The following is a 21,820-nucleotide window of genomic DNA, read 5'->3' as shown; positions in this document are numbered from 1 at the left end:
ACACCTAAAACATATATATATATATGTATATGTAACCAGTACCATTGATGAAATCAGCACACTTCTCTAAACTGCTGACTTAAGCTAAGGTTCCCACGCCTGCTGCTCGCTGTGAGTCAGTATGGGGCTAGACATCTCACAGAGCACAGGTATAGAAGTGTGTTGATTTCATCAATGGTACTGGTTACATATACATATATATATAGGTTTTAGGTGTACATAGTATGGGTACAGACTGTCCAAGGCGCGTGTGGCTAATTTGAAACCATCACGTATGTGTAAAGTCGCGTTAAATCGAGAAACCCTTGTTAGTTAAACATATCTCCTTAAATATTTGCTCGTGTTAAAACGAAAACACGTTTTTTAAACCTGTGTTAGTTGAGAGGTAACTGTATTTATATATATATATATATAGTAATCCCTCCAATATCCGATGTAATAGAGCCAAAGGCATGTCCAGATAGTGATCCTGTCTGGATATTGGGCCCCAGCCTCCTGGACTTGTACTTATGGACCCTAACTCAGAAAAACACCTATACAACTCCCTCTGGACATGCATTGCACCTATTTAAGACCCAAATCACACCAATAAGAGACATAAAAGACTGAAATAAATGCAAAAGAAGGAGGGTTAGTGCCCCTCCCCGGAAAACAACTAACTAAAAAAACAAACAATAAGCCTCGGACAAGGACTGACCAAACGATGACGACCAAGGACCGGACAAAGGACATGGTTATCGGAACGTGGAATGTAAGGGGAGCGAATGATGAGGTGAAAGAGAGAGAGATTGTCCAGGTGCTTGAAGGTGCGAAAGTGGATGTATGTGGAATAACTGAAACAAAATGGAGAGGAGAAAGTGTGAGAGAATGGGAGTATGGATGGGGTATATGTGCAGGAGTAGGTGAGAATGTCAGGGCAAAGGTAGGAGTATGTATAGTTGTGAGTAAAAGATGGAAGAGGAGCATAAGACAGTATGGATCAGTTGGGTCAAGGATTGTGTGGGTAAAGTTGAAAGTTGGAATACAAAAGTGGGCGATTGTGTGTGTGTATGCGCCAACGCAAGATTGTGCTAGAAGAGTGAGAGAAGAGTTCTAGACAAATGTAGAAGTGTGCATGGAAAAGTTTGGAAGGAATGAGAGAGTGTTTTTGATTGGTGATATGAATGGTAAAGTTGGGAATGTGAAGGTGGATGGAATAGTTGGTGAGTGGGGTGTGCCTGCTGAGACAGATGAGAATGGGAGTGCATTAGTGGACATTTGTGCTGGGAGGGGGTTGGTGATAGCCAATACCCTCTTCAGGCATAAAATGATCCACAGGTATACATGGCGAGTGATGAGAAGGGTGGGTGGTGAACTGAATGAAAGGAAGGCAATGATTGATTATGTGTGTGTGGATGAAAGGATGCGAAGATGTGTAATGGATGCAACAGTTTATAGAGGTTGGGGGAGTGGACTTTCTGACCATGACTTGGTGGTGGCCAGAATTAGAATTCAAGTAAGATGGAGGAATAGAAGAAGGGAAAGACGAGAGAAAGGAGTAGTTGCAAGGAGAGTGGAAAGGTTACAAGAGGATGAGAAAAAGGCAGAGTATAAGAGAGAAGTGGAGGAACGATTGGGCAAATATGAATTGGAGCAGATGGGAGACGTGGAAGGTGTGTGTAGGATATTTACAGAAGAAATATGTGCTGATGTGGTGTGTGGAAGGAACAGAAGACGGAGGGGGGTGCAAGCAACAGCGTGATGGACTGAAGAGGTGAAACAGGCTGTGGCACAAAAGAAGAAAGCATACAATGAATGGATGAGAAATAGGGGCGTGGAAGAAGTTGAAAGGCGGAAGAGAGAGTTATATGGAAAGAAAGAGAGAGGTGAAAAGATTAGTAAGAAGAGAATGGATGAGGAATTTGGAAGGAATTTGAGTGTAAAGTGGAGGGACTGTAAGAAAATGTTCTGGAAAGAGGTGAAGAGAGTAAGACAGGGTGGAAGTGAAGTTAGCAGGGGAGTGAAAGATAAAAATGGTAGATTACTAGTGGAGAAGGGAGAAAAAGTGAGCAGATGGAGAGAACACTTTAAGGAATTGTTGAACGTAGAGGATGGAAGTAATGCAAGTATAAGTGGCTGGGGAATGACTGGGAGAAGGAGGGAGGTGAGAAGACAGGAAGAAATCAGTAGGATAGAAGTTGTGGAAGCAATGAAGAAAGTTAAATCGGGGAAATCCCCAGGAATTGATGGAGTGTGTGGTGAAATGCTGAAGCATGGGGGAGAGATAGTAATAGAATGGATGTGGAAGATGTGCAGATTGGCCTGGGAGGAAGGTAGAGTCCCGAAGGATTGGAAGTCAGGTATAATTATTCCCTTGTACAAAGGAAAAGGAGAAAAAGAAGTGTGTGGTAATCATAGGGGCATTTCTCTTCTTAGTATAATAGGAAAAGTGTATGGTAGGATACTTATTGACAGAGTTACGGAAATAACAGAAGAATTAGTTGGAGAAGAACAGGGAGGCTTTAGGAAGGGAAGAGGTTGTGTAGATCAGATATTCATTCTTAGATCTTTAGTGGAAAAGTTTCTAGAGAAGGGAAAGAAGTTGTATGCGGCTTTTATGGATTTGGAGAAAGCATATGACAGGGTGGATGGACAAGGATTGTGGAAAGTGTTAAGAATATATGGAGTAGATGGGAAGTTGTTGGAAGGACACAAGTCAAGAGTGAGAGCAGTGGAAATGAGTTATTTAAGAGGAGCCTGTGGAGTCACATGGAGAGACAGGCTGACGAATGAGGATATAAAGGAGCATTGTGGTGTTGATGTGGATGCGATAGGAAGCGTTATGAGGAACAAACTGAGGTGGTTTGGCCATGTGGAGAGGATGGAGGGTGAAAGACTGACGAAGAGAGTGTATGTGAGTGAGGTGGAGGGGGGAAGAGGGAGGAGGAGGCCGAGATTGAGATGGAGGGATGGGGTGGAGAGGTATATGAGAGAGGGGGGTGTGAGTTGGGAGCATGGCAGTGAAATGGCAGGGGACAGGGCGACTTGGAGGCAATTTGTTTGTGGCCACCCCAAACGGGATTGAGGCGTCTGGCAATACATAGACAGATAGACAGAAGCATAAAATGAGGTTTTAGAGGTGAGTTTATACAATATTAAACATTCTGGGTACTTACAGGTCCCTGGCTCCTGGACTGGTTTGAACCACCAGTTTGCAGTCCACAGTTAATCCTCTGCACTCTAAATTCTAATTTCTTAACATTGCACAACACTAAATTCGTGTGTGTTCTAGTGGCAAGGTATTGCAGTTTATTCACTGTTTATTGACAAAAAACAAGCACCTGTGGCTTGCACTGCTATAGCATCTGCTCTCTTTTTCTTCTGCTTCTTGAGTTAAAGGGCGTTGTAGGCAGTTGTCTAATTCACCCTCCCCAGGGCCATCTCGGGCAACAGGACCAATGAAAACTTGCGGATGTTACAGCCGGTGTACACGCCCCGACTGCCTCAGGAACTCCAGGGTGTGGCGGATAACAGTAGCTCGATCCGTGGTGGCCAGACCACAGCCCCCTGCATCTGCTCTCGATCGGAGTTTGGCTGTGACTGTTGATGATGGCGGGGTAACAGAGTTGCTAGATCGAAACGGCCATATTACCAATCTCCTCAACTTTCATTACAAAATTTAACTTTTCATTACCAAATTCGTAAAGCTAGCATTTATTCATCACTAATTATATATACACGTGGAAATACATGTAATCGCTCTCCTTATAATTAACACCATGTTGATTATTTTCACGCTATGTAGGTTAGCAGATTAATCAGAGTGAGCAAACAATCCACCATCTCCATCCTGTGTATCCTCATACATGTGAAAAATCCATTTGGTAATGCATTATTCTGATTCATTACCAAACGAATTTTTCATTACCAAATTGGCCCACACTTGGTAATGAAAAATACCAAATGGCAACCCTGACAGGGGAGGGGGGAGGGGGAGGAAGGAAGGGATGAAGGGACCATGGTGTAACAGCTGTTCGGCACCACGCGGCAATTTCAAATTACAGGAGGGAAAAAAGTCAGATTTTTTTCGAATTTTTTGCGGTTTTTGGCCCATTTTGGGAATATTGGATCCCAGGACGATTATGTCCGGTTAGTGGGGATGTTCGGATATTGGGCGTTCAGATATTAGAGGGATTACTTGTACATATATATATATATATATATATATATATATATATATATATATATATATATATTATATATATATATATATTTATATACATACATATATATATATATATATATATATATATATATATATATATATATATATATATATATAAATAAAAAAATATATATATATATATATATATATATATCTCTCTCTCTCTCTCTCTCTATACTGTACATATACTGTATATATCATCATCATCATCAGCTGTTTGAGTATCCACTGCAAAACTGGCCTATCCCGACCGAAGTCGGGACAATATGGCCAATGTATCTCTACCAAGTGGCTTAGGCTGTCTGGTAGAGATTGTACGTAGGGTGAGAAGTGCTTGTAAGTGTAACTGTTGTACTGGAGTGGTTTTGGATGCGTGTGTAGGCTGTGAACCAAGTGTAATCGGCCCGCACAAGCTGACTGGGTGCAAGCATTCTTTATAGTATGCAACACTGGTTCAACCACAGCACCCCTTGTGTCCACCAATGTAGTACATGGCCAGGTGAACACTCCCAAAGTGTATTACCCTGGCGGGGTGAGAATCCTGGCTCACCTGTGTACGAAAAGCACACTCTACCACTGTACCACAGAGGCTCCATATATATATATATATATATATATATATATACTGTACTTATTATTAATTAATCAATATTTTAATAACTCAAAGATATAACAAGAAAAATTAAAGGAAGAGAATCAATAGTAGAAATACTGAAAAACAAAATAAATTACAGGTGGTAGCAAATACTGTACAGTAGGCAGAATACTGAAACGAAGAGAAGTACGGTAATTATTAATATAAGAAGCAACACAGAAATGAACAACAGGTACTGAGAACAAAAATAGTCATGTTTAAGGACATGAGCTCCCGGATGGGAGTAGGCACCAAAAATTCTTTGACTACCTTACTTCTACGATGGAAAACATTCTATCCATTTCCCCTTTCTCTGAAATCTCCATTCTCAGAGATTTCAATGTTCACCACCACCTTTGGCTCTCCTATCTTTTCACTAATCCACCTGGTGAACAAGCCTACACCTTTTCTATCCTCAATGACCTAGAGCAGCTTGTACAGCACCCTACTCGTATCCCTGACCGCCTTGGAGAGAGTTCCAACATACTTGATCTCTTCCTTACAACTAATCTTTCTGCTTATACTGTTAATCTTTTCTCTCTGTTGGGCCCCTCCGATCACAACCTTATCACCTTAACCTGTCCTACTGTTCCGGTACGGCCTGCGGACCCTCCAAAGAAACGTCGTCTGTGGCACTTTGGAACTGCAGATTGGGAGGCCCTCAGGCAGTACTTCTTTGATTTCCCTGGAATGATTATTGCTTCCATGGCCGGGAGCCATCTGGGTGTGCCTTGCGCATTACGGAGGTTATTCTCTCAGGCATGGAAGTGTACATTCCCTACTCATACAGTACCCTTTGACTAATGCAAGATAGCCTTGGTTTAATCATACTTGATCTAATGCTGTCCACAACAAGGAGAGGGCCTATAAAAGGTACCAGAGCCAACCCACCCCTGAATCACATCTTTTATATGTTTCAGCCTGGAATCTGATAAGTCTGTTCTTCACACTGCTAAAAATAATTTCATCCATACTAAATGCTCTCAACTCTCTAACTCGAATTCTTCCCGCTCCTTCTGGCACCTTGCCAAAAACCTTTCTAACAACTTTACCTCATCATCCTTCCCTCCTCTTTTCTACTCTGATGGCTCTGTAGCTATTTCTTCTAGTGATAATGTAGATCTCTTTGCTCAGACTTTCTCCTCCAATTCCACCTTAGACGATTCCGGTGCTGTTCCTCCATCACTTCCCCCCTCTGACTTCCTCATGGCTGACATTAAAATTTCTTCAGCTGATGTATTTTCTGCCATCACAGACCTCAATACTAATAAGGCATATGGGCCTGATGGAGTCCCCCCTGTTGTTCTCCAGACCTGTGCTTTTGTGCTTACACCCTGCCTAGGCAAACTCTTTCGCCTTTGTCTATCAATTTGTACCTTTCCTTCTTGCTGGAAGTTTGCTCTCATTCAGCCAGTCCCAAAGAAGGGTGACCATTCCCAACCCTCTAACTATCGCCCAATTGCTTTAACATCTTGTATCTCAACAGTTTTCGAGTCTGTTCTTAATAGAAAAATTTTAAAGCATCTTTCCTATCACAACCTTCTTTCTGATCGTCAGTATGGGTTCCGTCAGAGACGCTCCACAGGCGATCTTCTCACCTACCTTTCAGACTCCTGGTCATCCTCCTTTTGGGACTTTGGCGAAAGCTTTGCCATTTCACTTGACATCTCAAAGGCTTTCGATTGAGTCTGGCATAAATCATTAATTTCCAAACTGCCCTCTTAAGGTTTCAATTCTTCTATCTGTGCCTTCATCTCTTGCTTCCTTTCTGGTCGTTCTATACCCGCTGTTGTAGATGGCCATTCTTCTTCTCCTAGATCTATTAACAGTGGTGTTCCTCAGGGCTCTGTCCTATCACCAACTCTCTTCCTTTTATTCATCAATGACCTTCTAAGCTGTACCACTCATACGCTGATGACTCCACCCTTCACCTTTCCATTCGATTCCCGCAATGTCCATCTCAGCAGTTACTTCAACAAACAAGGGATGAGACAATGGCACACCTAATGTCTGACCTGGCTCATATCACTGACTGGGGTAAAAATAATCTGGTTGTTTTTAATGCATCAAAGACTCACTTATTGCACCTATCAACCTGAAAAAATCTTCCACAGGTATATCCACTAATGTTTAATAATATTCAGCTTAATCCTGGATCATACTTGAACATGCTTGGGGCTTCATTTACTCGGGACTTATCTTGGAAAGACCATATTACATCTCTTGTAGAATCTGCATCCAAGAGATTGGGTGTGCTAAGCTGACTCCGTTCCTTCTTTACCCCCGCACAACTGTTGACTCTATACAGGGGTTTTATTCGCCCCTGCGTGGAGTACAACTCTCATGTGTGGGGAGGCTCCCCACATACAACTCTTCTCAATAGGGCTGTGTCAAAGGCTTTTCATCTCATTAACTCTCCTCCTCTCACTGACTCCCTTCAACCTCTGTCTCTTCGTCGCACTGTTGCATCTTTATCTCTTTTCTATCGCTACTTCAATGGTCACTGCTCCTCTGAACTGTCTTCATGCATTCCTCCACCTCTACGATGGGTGCGTAGCACCCGTCTAGCAGCAAACTCTTGTCCTTTTTCTGTCCAACTCTCTAATGCAAGAGTTAACCGTTACTCCCAGTTCTTCATTTATGCAGCAGGTCAACTCTGGGACTGTCTCCCTCTGTCTGTATTTCCTGCTTCCTATGATCTCAAGTCTTTCAAACGCAGTGTGTCCAGGCATCTTGAAATGATCGGATCTTGAATTTGGCTTTTCCTTGTATTTTGTTTTTCTCTTGCAAGGAACAGTTTTGCGGGCTCGTTGCCTTTGGTTCCTTCTTCCTCACATAAAAAAAACAACAACAACAACATGCCATGTGCAAGGCGATGCTCTGTTGTCGGAGGCCATCTTGCGACAGCCCTGCCAGCAGCCAGCCCTCTACAGCCAAGTGCTGCACTATCAGCCTGTACCTTCCATATGTGGACATGCATTTCACTGCAATTTAGTTGTATGTATTATCTTTGTATTTTCATCACAACTTCCCTGTTTCATGATGGCAAGCAAGAGTGGTTCTTCAGGCAGCAGTGGTAATGGACGAGAGCAGCCTTGCACCTCTAAATCTTGGCGGCCAAAGGAGAAATGGCAGTACAAGAAAGGGCAGAAATACACCAAGTATACACTTGCTGACAGTATGGCAATACAATGCAGAACTACAGTTACTTGACCACAATTATAGTTCATAAAGTTTACAGGGGGTTTGGGCAAAAAATCATGATTTTAGGTAGTTAGGTTCGGAGGCCCAGGACCCAAACTAATTTTTCCCATAAGAATCTATCGATCTATCTATTGCCAGATGACTCAATCCCATTCAGGGTGGCCACAAACAAACTGCCTCCATGTCGCTCTGTCCCCTGCCATTTCACTGCCCTGCCCCCAACTCACACCCCCCTCTCTCATATACCTCTCCATTCCATCCCTCCATCTCATCCTCGGCTTCCCCCTCCCTCTCCCCCCCTCCACCTCACTCTCATAAACTCTCCTTGTCAGTTTTTCACCCTCCATCCTCTCCTCAAGGCCAAACCACCTCAGTGTATTCCTCCTAACGCTTCCTATCACATCCACATCCACACAATAACACTCCTTTATATCCCCATTTGTCAGCCTGTCTCTTCATGTGACTCCACAGGCTCCTCTTAAATAACTCATTTCCACTGCTCTCACTCTTGACTTGTGCCCTTCCAACAACGTCCAAGCTTCACTTCCATACGTTAGAATTGGTATCATAATACTGTCATATAGTAACTTTTTCACTTCCATGCTCACTTCCTTGCTTCTAATCACTGCTTTCAAGGAACCAGCAACCTTTCTTCCCTGCTGTACCATTTCAAGCACTTCACCCTCCAAACCTCCATCCTTACTCATCACACTACCCAAGTACTTAAACGTACTCACATTTTCCAATTCCTCATCATCCAACCTCGTTGTACATTCACTGACTTCACCTCTCTCACACACCATCACTTTAGTCTTCCTTACATTCACCTTTAGATTCCGTTTCTTACACACTCTCCCAAACTCATCCACCAAGCCTTGCAGCTCCCCTTCGTCTTCACTCAACAACACAGTATCATCTGCAAACAACAGTACCGGGAGTTTCCAAACACTACCCTCTCTCACCAGGGCCACTCCAACATCCACTACCCTACCTTGTACCTCTTTTATTACCCTATCCACGTACAGATTGAACAACCATGCAGACTTGACACATCCGTTTCAACCCAACCTTGAAAGAGAAAAATTCACTGAGTTCACCATCCACACGCAATGCAGCCTTTGCACCATCATACATACTCTTCACAGCATTCAACAACTTCCCATCTACTCCATATATTCTTAATACTTTCCACAATCCTTGTCTATCGACCCTGTCATATGCTTTCTCCAAATCCATGAAAGCCACATACAACTTCTTTCCCTTCTCTAGAAACTTTTCCACCAAAGATCTAAGAATGAATATCTGATCTACACAACCTCTTCCCTTCCTAAAGCCTCCCTGTTCATCTCCAATTAATTCTTCTGTTATTTCTGTAACTCTGTCAATAAGTATCCTACCATACACTTTTCCTATTATACTAAGAAGAGAAATGCCCCTATGATTACCACACACTTCTTTTTCCTCTTTTCTTGTGTACAAGGGAATAATTACACCTGACTTCGAATCCTTCGGAACTCTTCCTTCCTCCCAGGCCAATCTGCACATCTTACACATCCATTCTACTACTATCTCTCCCCCATGCTTCAACATTTCACCACACACTCCATCAATTCCTGGGGATTTCCCCAATTTAACTTTCTTCATTGCTTCCACAACTTCTATCCTACTGATTTCTTCCTGTCTTCTCACCTCCCTCCTTCTCCCAGCCATTTCCCAGCCACTTATACTCGCATCACTTCCATCCTCTGTTCAACAATTCCTTAAAGTGTTCTCTCCATCTGCTCACTTTTTCTCCCTTCTCCACTAGTAATCTACCATTTTTATCTTTCACTCCCCTGCTAACTTCATTTCCACCCTGTCTTACTCTCTTCACCTCATTCCAGAACATTTTCTTACAGTCCCTCCACTTTACACTCAAATTCCTTCCAAATTCCTCATCCACTCTCTTCTTACTAATCTTTTTACCTCTCTTTCTTTCTACATATAACTTTCTCTTCCACCTCTCAACTTCTTCCACGCCCCTGTTTCTCATCCATTCATTGTATGCTTTCTTCTTTTGTGCCACAGCCTGTCTCACCTCTTCATTCCACCACGCTGTTCCTTGCACCCCCCCCTCCATCTTCTCTTCATCCCACACACCACATCACATGCTGCACATATTTCTTCTGTGAATATCCTCCACACACCTTCCACGTCCCCCATCTGCTCCAATTCATATTTCCCCAATCGTTTCCCCACTTCTCTCTTATATTCTGCCTTTTTTTCATCCTCTTGTAACCTTTCCACTCTCATTGCAAATACTCCTACTTCCCGTCCTTCCCTTCTTCTATTACTCCATCTTATTTTATCTTGATTCTGGCAACCACCAAGTAGTGGTCAGAAAGTCCACTCCCCCAACCTCTATAAACTCTTGCATCCATTACACATCTTCGCATCCTTTCATCCACACACACATAATCAATCATTGCCGTCCTTTCATTCAGTTCACCACCCACCCTTCTCATCACTCGCCATGTATACCTGTGGATCATTTTGTGCCTGAAGAGAGTATTGGTTATCACCAACCTCCTCCCAACACAAATGTCCACTAACGCACTACCATTCTCATCTATCTCAGCAGGCACACCCCACTCACAAGCTATTCCATCCACCTTCACATTCCCTACTTTACCATTCATATCACAGATCAAAAACACTCTAATTCCTTCCAAACTTTTCCATGCACACTTCCACATTTGTCCAGAAATCTTCTCTCACTCTGCTTGCACGATCTTGCGTTCGCGCACACACACACACAATTGCCCACATTTGTATTCCAACTTTCAATCTTACCCACACAATCCTTGACCCAACTGATCCATACTCTCTTATGTTCTTCTTCCATCTTTTACTCACAACTATGCACACTGCTTCCCATAAGAAGTTCCGTTTAAATTTTGATTATTTGAAATTCGCGGTGATTTATAGGTATATATGCCCATCGAAAGTTGAAATTCCACTGTGTGTATATACTGTACATATGTATATATATATATATATATATATAACACGCGTTAGTCCAGCACGATTCTGGTCCAGCACGGAGAGCAATTAATTAGTGTTATTTAATACAATTTAATTACTGCAACACGAGTGTGTTAGCATAACACGCACAGAGCTCTGAGAAGTGGGCGAAATCCACAGAGGTCACTCTAGCACGATCACCCCCGGTCCAACATGGTCATACTGGACATTCCCACGATGATGATAGGCAACGAAAACTTCTGATCAAGTAGCCTTCCCCGCCCGCTATCGTGACGTGATCGTGATGCCGCCCAATTAAAAATGCTTCTGGTGTCACGTGATGTTTTGTTTAAATTTCTCCCGCCACAGTGCCACTCAGTCGCATAATTGCATTGGAAGGTGCTTTTTTCTTGCTGCATTTTCTGCCCTTGTTACTCCATTTTACCCTGCTCACGATGCCTAGGAAGCCTTCTGAGAACCTCAAGAAGCGTTGGCACCTCCCTCAGGCCACCAAGCTAGAAAAGCATCGAGAGGAAGAAGAAAGGGGAGATGAAAGTTGACGTTGCCAAGGCCTACGACATGAATGAAGCCAACGTGAGGATCATAATAAAAATCAAAGACAAGATCCTGGCAGCCGAAGGCTATCACATGGCACTTCATACCAGGTTTGCTGAGGGTATGATGGTAAATCGGACCAGTAATGTGGTAAAATTGCCGACGATACGACGGGCATTTGGAATTCATCTGGATGGATTCCTGCTGAGGATACGACGGGCAAAGCAGCGTGACCAAAACCCAGGCGACTCGACAGAGAATGTATCGTACTACAGCATTGAACATTTAGCCTTACACTGAATACATATTAATATTTAGAATAAATATCAATCGTTTTGAAACCCTTCTCATCGGCATGTGTACCAGTTTATAAACAAAGTTGCTTCTCCTTATTCTCTACCGAGTCAGCGACAGCAATCACTTTCCACAGTCACGAGACGGGGCTCTGGCAACAGTGTGAGAAGCATGCACTTTGCCGAGGATTACAAAGTGCTAGGACAGGCAGAAGCAGGACCTTCCATGGCTGTGGACGAAGATAGTGATTCCGAGTGTGATTTCGAAGGATTTATGAGGGAGGTTGAGGAGGAGCAACAGCCATTACCCGCTAGTGACACCAGCAGCCATCCTCCGGAGACCCAGTAGGACTACCTACAGCCTTGGATACCACCTTCCATTCCCAGCAAGCCCACCAACACTATCCTAAAAGGTTAGTTATCATTCATAGCACAGTACCATTTATTATAATTATAACAGTACCAATATATGTATAGGTATCTGGTAGGTATTTAGGGTGACTTTTCCTAGGGTTGCTGACATAATTCATTTTTCCCCATAAGGTCTATTGTTAGTCCAACACGTTTTTGGTCCAACACGGGACCCATGCATGACAATATTACCGTGCTGGATGCGAGGGTACTGTATATATATATATATATATACACAGTATATAAATATAAATATACATATATATATATATATATATATATATATATATATATATATATATATATATACACAGTAAAACCTAATTATAACGGATTTCAATAGACCGGAATTCGTTTTTAGCGGACTCGAGAAGCTACCGGACTAAATTACTATACAGTATATCAGAAAAAGTCCGATAAAACCAGATGCAGTCTGGACTGCCTGACCACTTCAGCTATGTTCACCACAATAACATAAATAAAGGACATGTTTATCAATGTGCAGTACACTAATATTATATACATTATACCATTTGATTAATGTAGTGATGTTATAACACAGTACAGTACTGCAATGGTAGTCAGAACAGTTTAAAAACTGTTCACGCTATCTGAACTAATGTCTGATATATTGGAAAAAGTCCAGATTAGCAGGAGGAAGTCCGGATGTTGCTTTTATCGGAATTTCGCATTTTTCGGAATGGTTTGGGCCCCAATTAGTCCGTTATAGTGAGGTCTTATTGTGTATATATATATATATATATATATATATATATATATATATATATATTTACATATATATATACAGTAATCACTCCAATATCCGACATAATAGAGCCATAGGCTGGTCCGGATAGTGGTCCTGTCCGGATATTGGGCCCCAGCTTATGCACTTGTACTTATGGACCCTAACTCAGAGAAACACCTATACAACTTACTCTGGACATGCATAGCACCTATTTAAGACCCAAATCACACCAATAAGGGTCATAAAAGACTGAAATAAATGCAAAAGAAGCATACAATGAGGTTTTTGAGGTAGGTTCATACAATATTCAACATTCTGGGAACTTACAAGTCCCTGGCTCCTGAACTGGTAGTTATGGACCCTAACCTAGCCTAACTCAGAAAAACACCTTCCTATTGCACATGCATAGCACCTAAGACACAGCATATTCACACCAATACGGGACATAAAAGAGTGAAATGAGGTGTTTGAGGTAAGTATAGTATGGAAAATACAGTAGAGTACAGTATTACAGTACGAAACATTCTGCCTACTTACAGGAAGTCCATGGCCATCTCGATGAATAACCACCTCCTCTCGGACTCTGACAGTAGGAAGGATTTCCTAAAGCACTTGCAGTACACTGTTCATGAAGTCTTGCACTGAACTTAGTCATTCGCACTCAGAAGTCCATTCTCTTCACAGTGCGCACTCTTGTCTAACTTATGCTCCAATGTAACTTAATAAGTGTTGCACTCTGCACTTTAACTCTTTCCACTCTGATAACCATTTTCCAAAGCAAAAACACACAAGTCTATTTACGTTAAATTTAGTTCAAAAATTGTTTGTCTTTTCACTCACAACTGTAAATCCTTAACATAATGCACTGTTTTTTTCACTGCACAACACTGTAAATTCCCGTGTGGTCTAGTGGAGAAGTTCTGGCGTCTATTCACTGTCAGAGTCCGAGAGTATCACTGGCAGGTGACCTAGGGGTGCGTCGCTGGGTCGTGGTGATGGCGTGCCCACTGCAGAGACAACGATGAAGACAGACGCAAACTCACTTCGAGCGGTGACTCCACCATGGCTGATGTGCTGGGCTGTGGCTCGGAGCATGAGGGCCTGTCTTGGGGAGGCAACGGAGTGGAGCCAGGGCTGGGCAAAGCGGGGGTCACGGGCCTGAAAAAACTGTCAATCGTTGATTGGCGCAAGGACCAACTATTCTGACGATTGATGATGCGCTGCCTGAAAGCACGCACTTCCTCCACAAGTCCCAAGGGCCCCATCTCCCTGTCGCAGTCCGGGTGTTCCAGGTAGTCCAGAACGAACTCTAGGTGTTCCCGGAGTGCGCTCAGCTTGGGGATGGCTGGAGTTGTGTCATGCTGAGATGAGTCCACATCATTGTCGCCGTCCTCGTCGGAATCTTCAAGCTGGGTACTGACACCTGCAACTGAAGATGCGATCTCGATATCAGACAATGTCTGATACCCAGGATCGCCCTCGTCGTCATCCAACCACTCACACACATCGTCCACATCAACATCGTCGCCATGCGTACGTAGACGTGCGTGGAAGTCATCCACATCAAAACCTAGGAAATCGTACTCCACATCCGTTCCGAGAAGCAGACGAGACCAACCATTTTCTGGAGTCTTGACATGGATTTCCTTCCTTGCACTGGCCCAGTTGTAGACTGCAGACTTGATGTTGTAGCGGCGAAGGTTTTCCAAAGTCCGCTGGCCTTGCGTGTCCTGTCCCTCCCTGCACTCGTCCTCGTCCTCGAGAACAACCATCACCTCGTCCAGGAACTTCCTTCGGTATAGCCTCTTCGTTGCCACGATCACTCCTTGGTCCATTGGTTGGATGAGAGCAGTCGTATTAGGTGGCAGAAACATGCACCTAATGCGGCCATTCTCAGCCACCAAGTCCTTGTCGCGCGGGTGGGCAGGTGCATTGTCTAGGAAAAGGAGGGCCTTTACCTGGTCGCGTGGGATTCCCAGTGTCTCCGTCTGGTAATGTATGACCTCCTTGACGAAATGGCAGTGGAACCAGCCTTTGAAGATCTGGGCTGTAAACCATGCCTTCAAAGAATGGTACCAGATGACAGGAAGGACATCCATCACCCCACGAAGACACCGAGGCTCCTTTGCACGGCCAACAATAACAGGCTTAAGCCAGTGCATGCCGTTAGCATTGGCACAACACAAAGCAGATATCCGTTCCTTGGAGAGCTTGCGGCCAGGTACACGCTTCTCCGTCTCCTCGGCAGAGTGTTCGTTGGCAAAGAGCGATAGAATAAACCAGTTTCGTCAGCGTTGTACACTTAACCGAGAGTGAGGCCCTCCTTGTTGATCAAGCCCTTCACCTTGTGCCGAAACTCGTCAACTCCATCCTCGTTAGCGTCCAAAGCTTCGCCATGAGCTTTACAGTTGGTAAGGCCATGCCGTAACTTAAACGCGAAGAGCCAACCCTCGGATGCCTTGAAGTCTAGGACGTCGTGAAGCCTGGCGAACTTCTCAGCAGCAGCCTTCAGCTCCGTACCACGTACCATCAAACCAGCAGCACGTTGCTGTCGATACCAAATCAACGTGGAGCGGTCGACTTCAGCAAACTTGGGAGTAAACATCACCTTCCTCTCCACGTTCCGTTTGCTTCTCAACAAGAAGTCAGCCGTGTACTGCATGAGTTTGTCTCGGGATCTCTTAATATCAAACAAAGTTGATTGGACCAGGTTGAACTCATGGAGGATGCGGGAAGGAGACCACCCCACCTCTACTTTCTCCAATATCTCCCGTTTCTTCTCCAGAGTCAACACCACTCTCTTCCTCTTCTCAGGCGGCGGGGCCATCATCACACACACGAAGGAGAGGCACGAGAGCAGCAGGAGTGCCTGCAGCAGGTAAGGCACCACCACAAAAGCGAGTACGTGGGCAGCCATGACAAAGGGCGTGCACTTGCAACGAGAGACAGGCGGAATGTGGGGAGGATGCAGGGGCACTCTAGCGGACGTTGGAGGAAAGACGTGCCACAACAAAGCTGCTCTGCGCCCTGTGCGCCAAGTTCAAATTACGGGCAGGAATTTTTTTTTTTTTTTTTTTTTTTTTTCAATTTTTTTGTTGTTTTCGGACCATTTTGGGAATGTTGGATCCCGGGATGATTATGTCTGGTTAGTGGGGATGTTCAGATATTGGGCGTTCGGATATTAGAGGGATTACTTATATATATATATATATATATATATATATATAAATATATATATATACAGTAATCACTCCAATATCCGGATCAATAGAGCCATCGGTAGGTTCGGATATTGGTTTTGTCCGGATATTGGGCCCCAGCTTATGGACTTGTACTTACGGACCCTAACACAGAGAAACACCTATACAACTCCCTCCGGACATGCATAGCACCTATTTAACACCCAAATCACACCAATAAGGCACATAAATGACTGAAATAAATGCAATAGACACATAAAATGTGGGTTTAGAAGTATGTTCATACATTAATAAACATTCTGGTACTTATGGACTCTAACCGAACCTAACCTAACCGAACCTAACCGAACTCTGAAAAACACATTCCTACTGCACATGCATGAGGTAAGTTTAGTATGGAAAGAAGTACAGTATGACACTTTCTGGTAAGTATAGTATGGGAAAAAATACAATATGAAACATTCTGGTAAATATAGTATGGAAAATAGTACAACATGAAACATTTTGGCTACTTACAGCAAGTCCCTGGCCACCTCGATGAATAACCGCCTCCTCTCGGACTCTGACAGTAAGAACGATTTCCTGAAGCACTTGCACTACACTCTTCCTGAAGTCTTGCACTGAACTTAGTCACTAACACACAGAAGTCCGTTCTTTTCACAGTGTTCACTTTAGTCCAAATAATGTTCCATTAAATTTAAGTGTTGCACATTAACTTTTCCCAAGTTTTTTAAGTTTCCAAAGCCAAAACAAAGAAGGTTAATTACGTTAAATTTCTTTTCTACTTAGTCTTTTCTCCCAACTTGAAAACCTTAACACAACACACCGTTTTTTTCACTGCACAACACTCAAAATTCCCGTGTGGTCTAGTGGAAAAGTTCTTGCTGTTTATTCACTGTCAGAGCCCGAGAGTATCACTGGCAGGCGTCCAAGGGGTGCATCGGTGGGTAGTGGTGATGGCGTACCGACTACAGAAGACTCTGAAGACAGCCGCAAACTCACGTCGAGCGGTGACTCCACTGTAGCTGATGTGCTGGGCTGTGGCTCGGAGCATGAGGGCCTGTCTTGGGGAGGCAACGGAGTGGAACCAGGGCTTGGCACAGCGGGGGTCACGGGCCTGAAAAAACTGTCAATCATTGACTGACGCAAGGACCGACGATTCTGGCGATTGATGATGCGCTGCCGGAAAGCACGCACTTCCTCCACGAGTCCCAAGGGCCCCATCTCCCTGTCGCAGTCCGGGTGTTCCAGGTAGTCTAGGACGAACTCTAGATGTTCCCGGAGTGCGCTCAGCTTGGGGATGGCTGGAGTAGTGTCCTGCTGGGCGGAGTCTGCATCATCATCGCCTTCGTCGTCGGAATCTTCAAGTTCGGGACTGACACCAGCAACCGAAGACGCGATCTCGATATCAGACAACGTCTGATACCCAGGATCGCCCTCGTCGTCGTCCAACCACTCACGAACATCGTCCACATCAACATCGTCGCCGTGCGTACGTAGCCGTGCGTGGAAGTCATCCACGTCAAACCCTAGGAAATCGTACTCCACATCTGTTCCGAGAAGCAGACGAGACCAACCATTTTCAAGAGTTTTCACAGGGACTTCCTTCCATGCACTAGCCCAGTTGTACAGCGCAGACTTGATGTTGTAGCGGCGAAGGTTTTCCAAAGTCTGCTTGCCTCGAGTGTCACGTCCTTCCCTGCGCTCGTCCTCGTCCTCGAGAACCACCATCACCTCGTCCAGGAACTTCCGACGGTACAGGCGCTTTGTTGCCACGATCACTCCTTGGTCCATTGGTTGAATGAGAGCAGTCGTATTAGGTGGCAGAAACATGCACCTAATACGGCCATTCTCAGCAACCAAGTCCTTGTCGCACGGGTGGGCAGGTGCATTGTCGAGGAGAAGGAGAGCCTTTACCTGGTCGCGAGGAATTCCCAGTGTCTTCGTCTTGTAATGTATGACCTCCTTGACGAAGTGATGGTGAAACCAGTCTTTGAAAATCACAGCTGTGAACCATGCTTTCAAAGAATGGTACCATACGACAGGAAGGACATCCATCACCCCACGAAGGCACCGAGGCTGCTTTGCACGGCCAACAATAACGGGCTTAAGCCGGTGCATGCCGTTAGCATTGGCACAACACAAAGCAGATATCCGTTCCTTAGAAAGCTTGCGGCCAGGTACACGCTTCTCCGTCTCATCGGCGAGAGTGTTCGTTGGCACCGAGCGATAGAATAGGCCAGTTTCGTCAGCGTTATAGACTTGACCGAGAGTGAGGCCCTCCCTGTCGATCAAGCCTTTCACCTTGTGCCGAAACTCGTCCACTCCATCCTCGTTAGCGTCCAATGCTTCGCCATGTGCTTTACGGTTAGTAAGGCCATGTCGCAACTTGAACGCGAAGAGCCAACCCTCGGATGCCTTGAAGTCTAGGGCGTCGTGAAGCCTTGCAAACTTCTCAGCAGCAGCCTTCAGCTCCGTTCCACGTACCATCACACCAGCTGCACGTTGCTGTCGATACCAAATCAACGTGGAGCGGTCGATCTCTGCATACTTGGGAGTAAACATAACCTTCCTCTCCACGTTGCGTTTGCTTCTCGACGAGAAGTCAGCCGTGTACTGCATGAGCTTGTCTCGGGAACGCTTGATATCAAACAAAGTCGACCGGGCCAGGTTGAACTCGCGGAGAATGCGAGAGGAAGACCAACCCGCATCAACCTTCTCCAATATCTCCCGTTTCTTCTCCAGAGTCAACACCACTCTCTTCCTTTTCTCAGGAGGCGGGGCCATCATCACACACACTAAGAGTAGGGCAGAGAGCAGCAGGAGGCCTTGCAGCAAGTACGGCACCACCACAAAAGCGAGCACGTGGGCAGCCATGACGAAGAGCGTAAGTCTTGTCGCGGTGAGAGACAGGCGGGAAGTGGGAAGGATGCAGCGGCGCTCTATCGGACATCGGAGGAATGACGAACCAAAACAATGCTCTCACGCGGCGCGCGCGGCAAGTTCAAATTACGGACGGCAAAAAATCGATTTTTTTTTCCAATTTTTTTGGATTTTCGGACCATTTTGGGAATGTTTGATCCCAGGACGATAAGGTTCGGTTAGTGGGGATGTTCGGTTATTGGGCGTCCGGATATTAGAGGGATTACTGTATATTCATTCATTCATTCATTGCCAGACGCCATGTATCCCAGACAGGGTGGCCAAGGGCTCAGAGTTACTTGTTTTTACAGGGAAGGGCACTAATCCTCCACCAACCCCACTTGACGTAGGGATGCCAACAGCATCCGGTGTTCCCAGGCGGTCACCCATCCAAGTACTAACCAGACCCAACGCTGCTTAACTTCGCTGATCGAACGGGAAGCGGTGTACTCAACGCGGTATGGCCGTTGGCATTACTGTATATATATATATATATATATGTACAGTATACAGTAAAAGTCCTGTAATCTGAATGGCAGGGGACCGAGGGTCTTTCGGACAATTGGGAGGGGCCTCTGAAAACATTAGACATATGTACACTCACAATCACCAATATCTGCCCATGGGTGTCCCCTACCTACCCCTGTATACCCAGGGAAGTTGGGAGGGGGGGGGGACAAAACGAGCTCTACCCGCCACTACCCCAGCTCCCAACCATCCCCCATACCCTTACCCAACCCCCCACTGCACCCGTCATTCTTAACTGGCAGTTACATCTCAAGCTGATTCCATGCTTAACACTCTTGGTCCACTACTAATACAAACACAGAACACTACGATGTGTTAAAAGTATATAATATAACTATTAACATGTTGCAGCAAGAAATTAATGCATTATGACGCTGACAGTAAAACAAAAACATGTCGTGTGCACTGCTTTGCAAACACACATACACACACTCACACACACACAAAAAGCAGGCACAGACACGAATGCATGCAAGCATCCAATGCATGAGGCCTGGAATGGCCGTTGTTAATGTGTTTTTTTTACTGTCAACGTTATAATGCATTAATTTCTTGCTGCAGCGTGTTCATAGTTTTACTGCATACTTTTTACATATCCTAGTGTTTTGTTTGTAATGTGAATATTAGTAATGTGAATATCAGTGTAAAGTATGAGGTTAGCTTGAGATGTAACTGCCAGTTAAGAATGACGAGTGGGGGGTTGGGTGGGGTAGGAGTATGGGGGAAGGTTGGGAGCTGGGGTAGAGGTGGCTGAAGCTCGTTTCGTCCCCCTCTCCCATCTTCCCTAGGTATAAAGGGGTAGGAAGGGGGCACCCCTACGCAGAAATTAGTGATCGTGAGTATTCATGATCATAAACTAAACACTTAAAATGATATGGGTTATTGTTTTACTCACCAGAAATGCATAGAAGTGCTGATGAACAGTTGCAGGCAGGTACATCCAAGGCCAAGAGCAAGTTCAAGACAGATAAACTCTTAGTTAAAGCCCAGAAAAAAAGTTAAAAAAAAGACCACAAAAATTTTAAAAATTTTGCCTTGACAAATTCAGAGTATTGGGATTTTTAGATTATTCGTGGCCGGATTAGAGGACTTTTACTGTCTCTCTCTCTCTCTATTTATACATATATAGTACATCCCCCCAGTATGCACCTATAAGGGCGGCAGAGGACGTCGCGTACTAGGAATTCGCGTACTGTGAATACATAAACTTACGGGAAAAATTACATATGGGCAGCACCCCCCCTCATGGGCAACCCTTGAGATGCCTTTCAGACCTAAGTATTGTACTATACAGGGAAACTATCTAAGACATATTACCTAAGATAAAGTAAACCTACATGATTATGGCTTTACTAGGTAAATCACTGGTGGTAGGTGGTGGCGATCATCATCCACTCATTTGACGTAGTGCTGCCTACTTCTTCCTTAGCCTTTATCACTCTTTTTCTGTGCCTGCCCTCCTCTCTTCCTATATCTTCAATCTTTCCCGTCACTTCTTATTGCTCTTCTTTCATTTACAGGTGGCTTTACATTGAGTGACAAGCCAAATCGTTTCCTGTAAGCCAAGAAACCATTTACAACGCTGGGTGGTAACCATATAACCAACCCATAAGTGTTCCCTACGTGTCAACAAGTGGGTTGGTGGAAGGTTAGTGCTCCTCCCCGTAAAACCAATAACTCAAAGTCAAATGGCCACCCCTTAAGGGAATATGGCGTTTGGCAATAGACAGATAGATAGACCTTTACTTGTTATCGCTTCTTGGGGGGATGCAATGTTGCGTACTCAGGGTAACCCTGGATTTGGGCCACTCTTTGCTGCCCGTCTCGCTTACAAGGAGTTCAGTTCACGTACTAATAAAAAATACACTAAAATACAAAAAAAAAAATAGGCCCTCGCGTACAATGGGGATCGCGTACTCGGAACTCGCGTACTGTGGGGATGTACTGTACTGTAAATAAATGTGTATAAAGAATGGGTGCCATGTAAAACTAGTAATATGCAACACTTGCAACTTTGGGTTTAATCCTTTGAGGAGGTGAACAGTCTAGTCTGTTATTAGAATAAATTACTTAACCCCTTAACCGTGGGGCGTCACTTTCGTGACGCTTGGGAGCAAG

The 21,820-nt window shown here is 44.5% G+C and overlaps 1 protein-coding gene and 1 non-coding gene across 2 annotated transcripts in view; both read right to left on the bottom strand.

Annotated features, from left to right (window-relative positions):
- Positions 1-21,820, bottom strand: part of p115 (General vesicular transport factor p115) — a 371,470-nt gene that overhangs the window by 42,891 nt on the left and 306,759 nt on the right. The window lies entirely within an intron of this gene.
- LOC145400853 (5S ribosomal RNA) lies at positions 19,528-19,646 on the bottom strand. The gene has a single exon (XR_013897488.1). It is a non-coding gene; the product is annotated as a 5S ribosomal RNA (ribosomal RNA).

Source organism: Coenobita brevimanus, chromosome 53 (genome assembly GCF_032717465.1).
Source record: "Coenobita brevimanus isolate Jiangsu-jjx chromosome 53, ASM3271746v2, whole genome shotgun sequence".
Taxonomy (NCBI): Eukaryota; Metazoa; Arthropoda; class Malacostraca; order Decapoda; family Coenobitidae; genus Coenobita; species Coenobita brevimanus.
The sequence above is the reverse complement of the archived record's forward strand: the minus strand, read 5'-3'. Positions and strand labels throughout refer to the sequence as shown.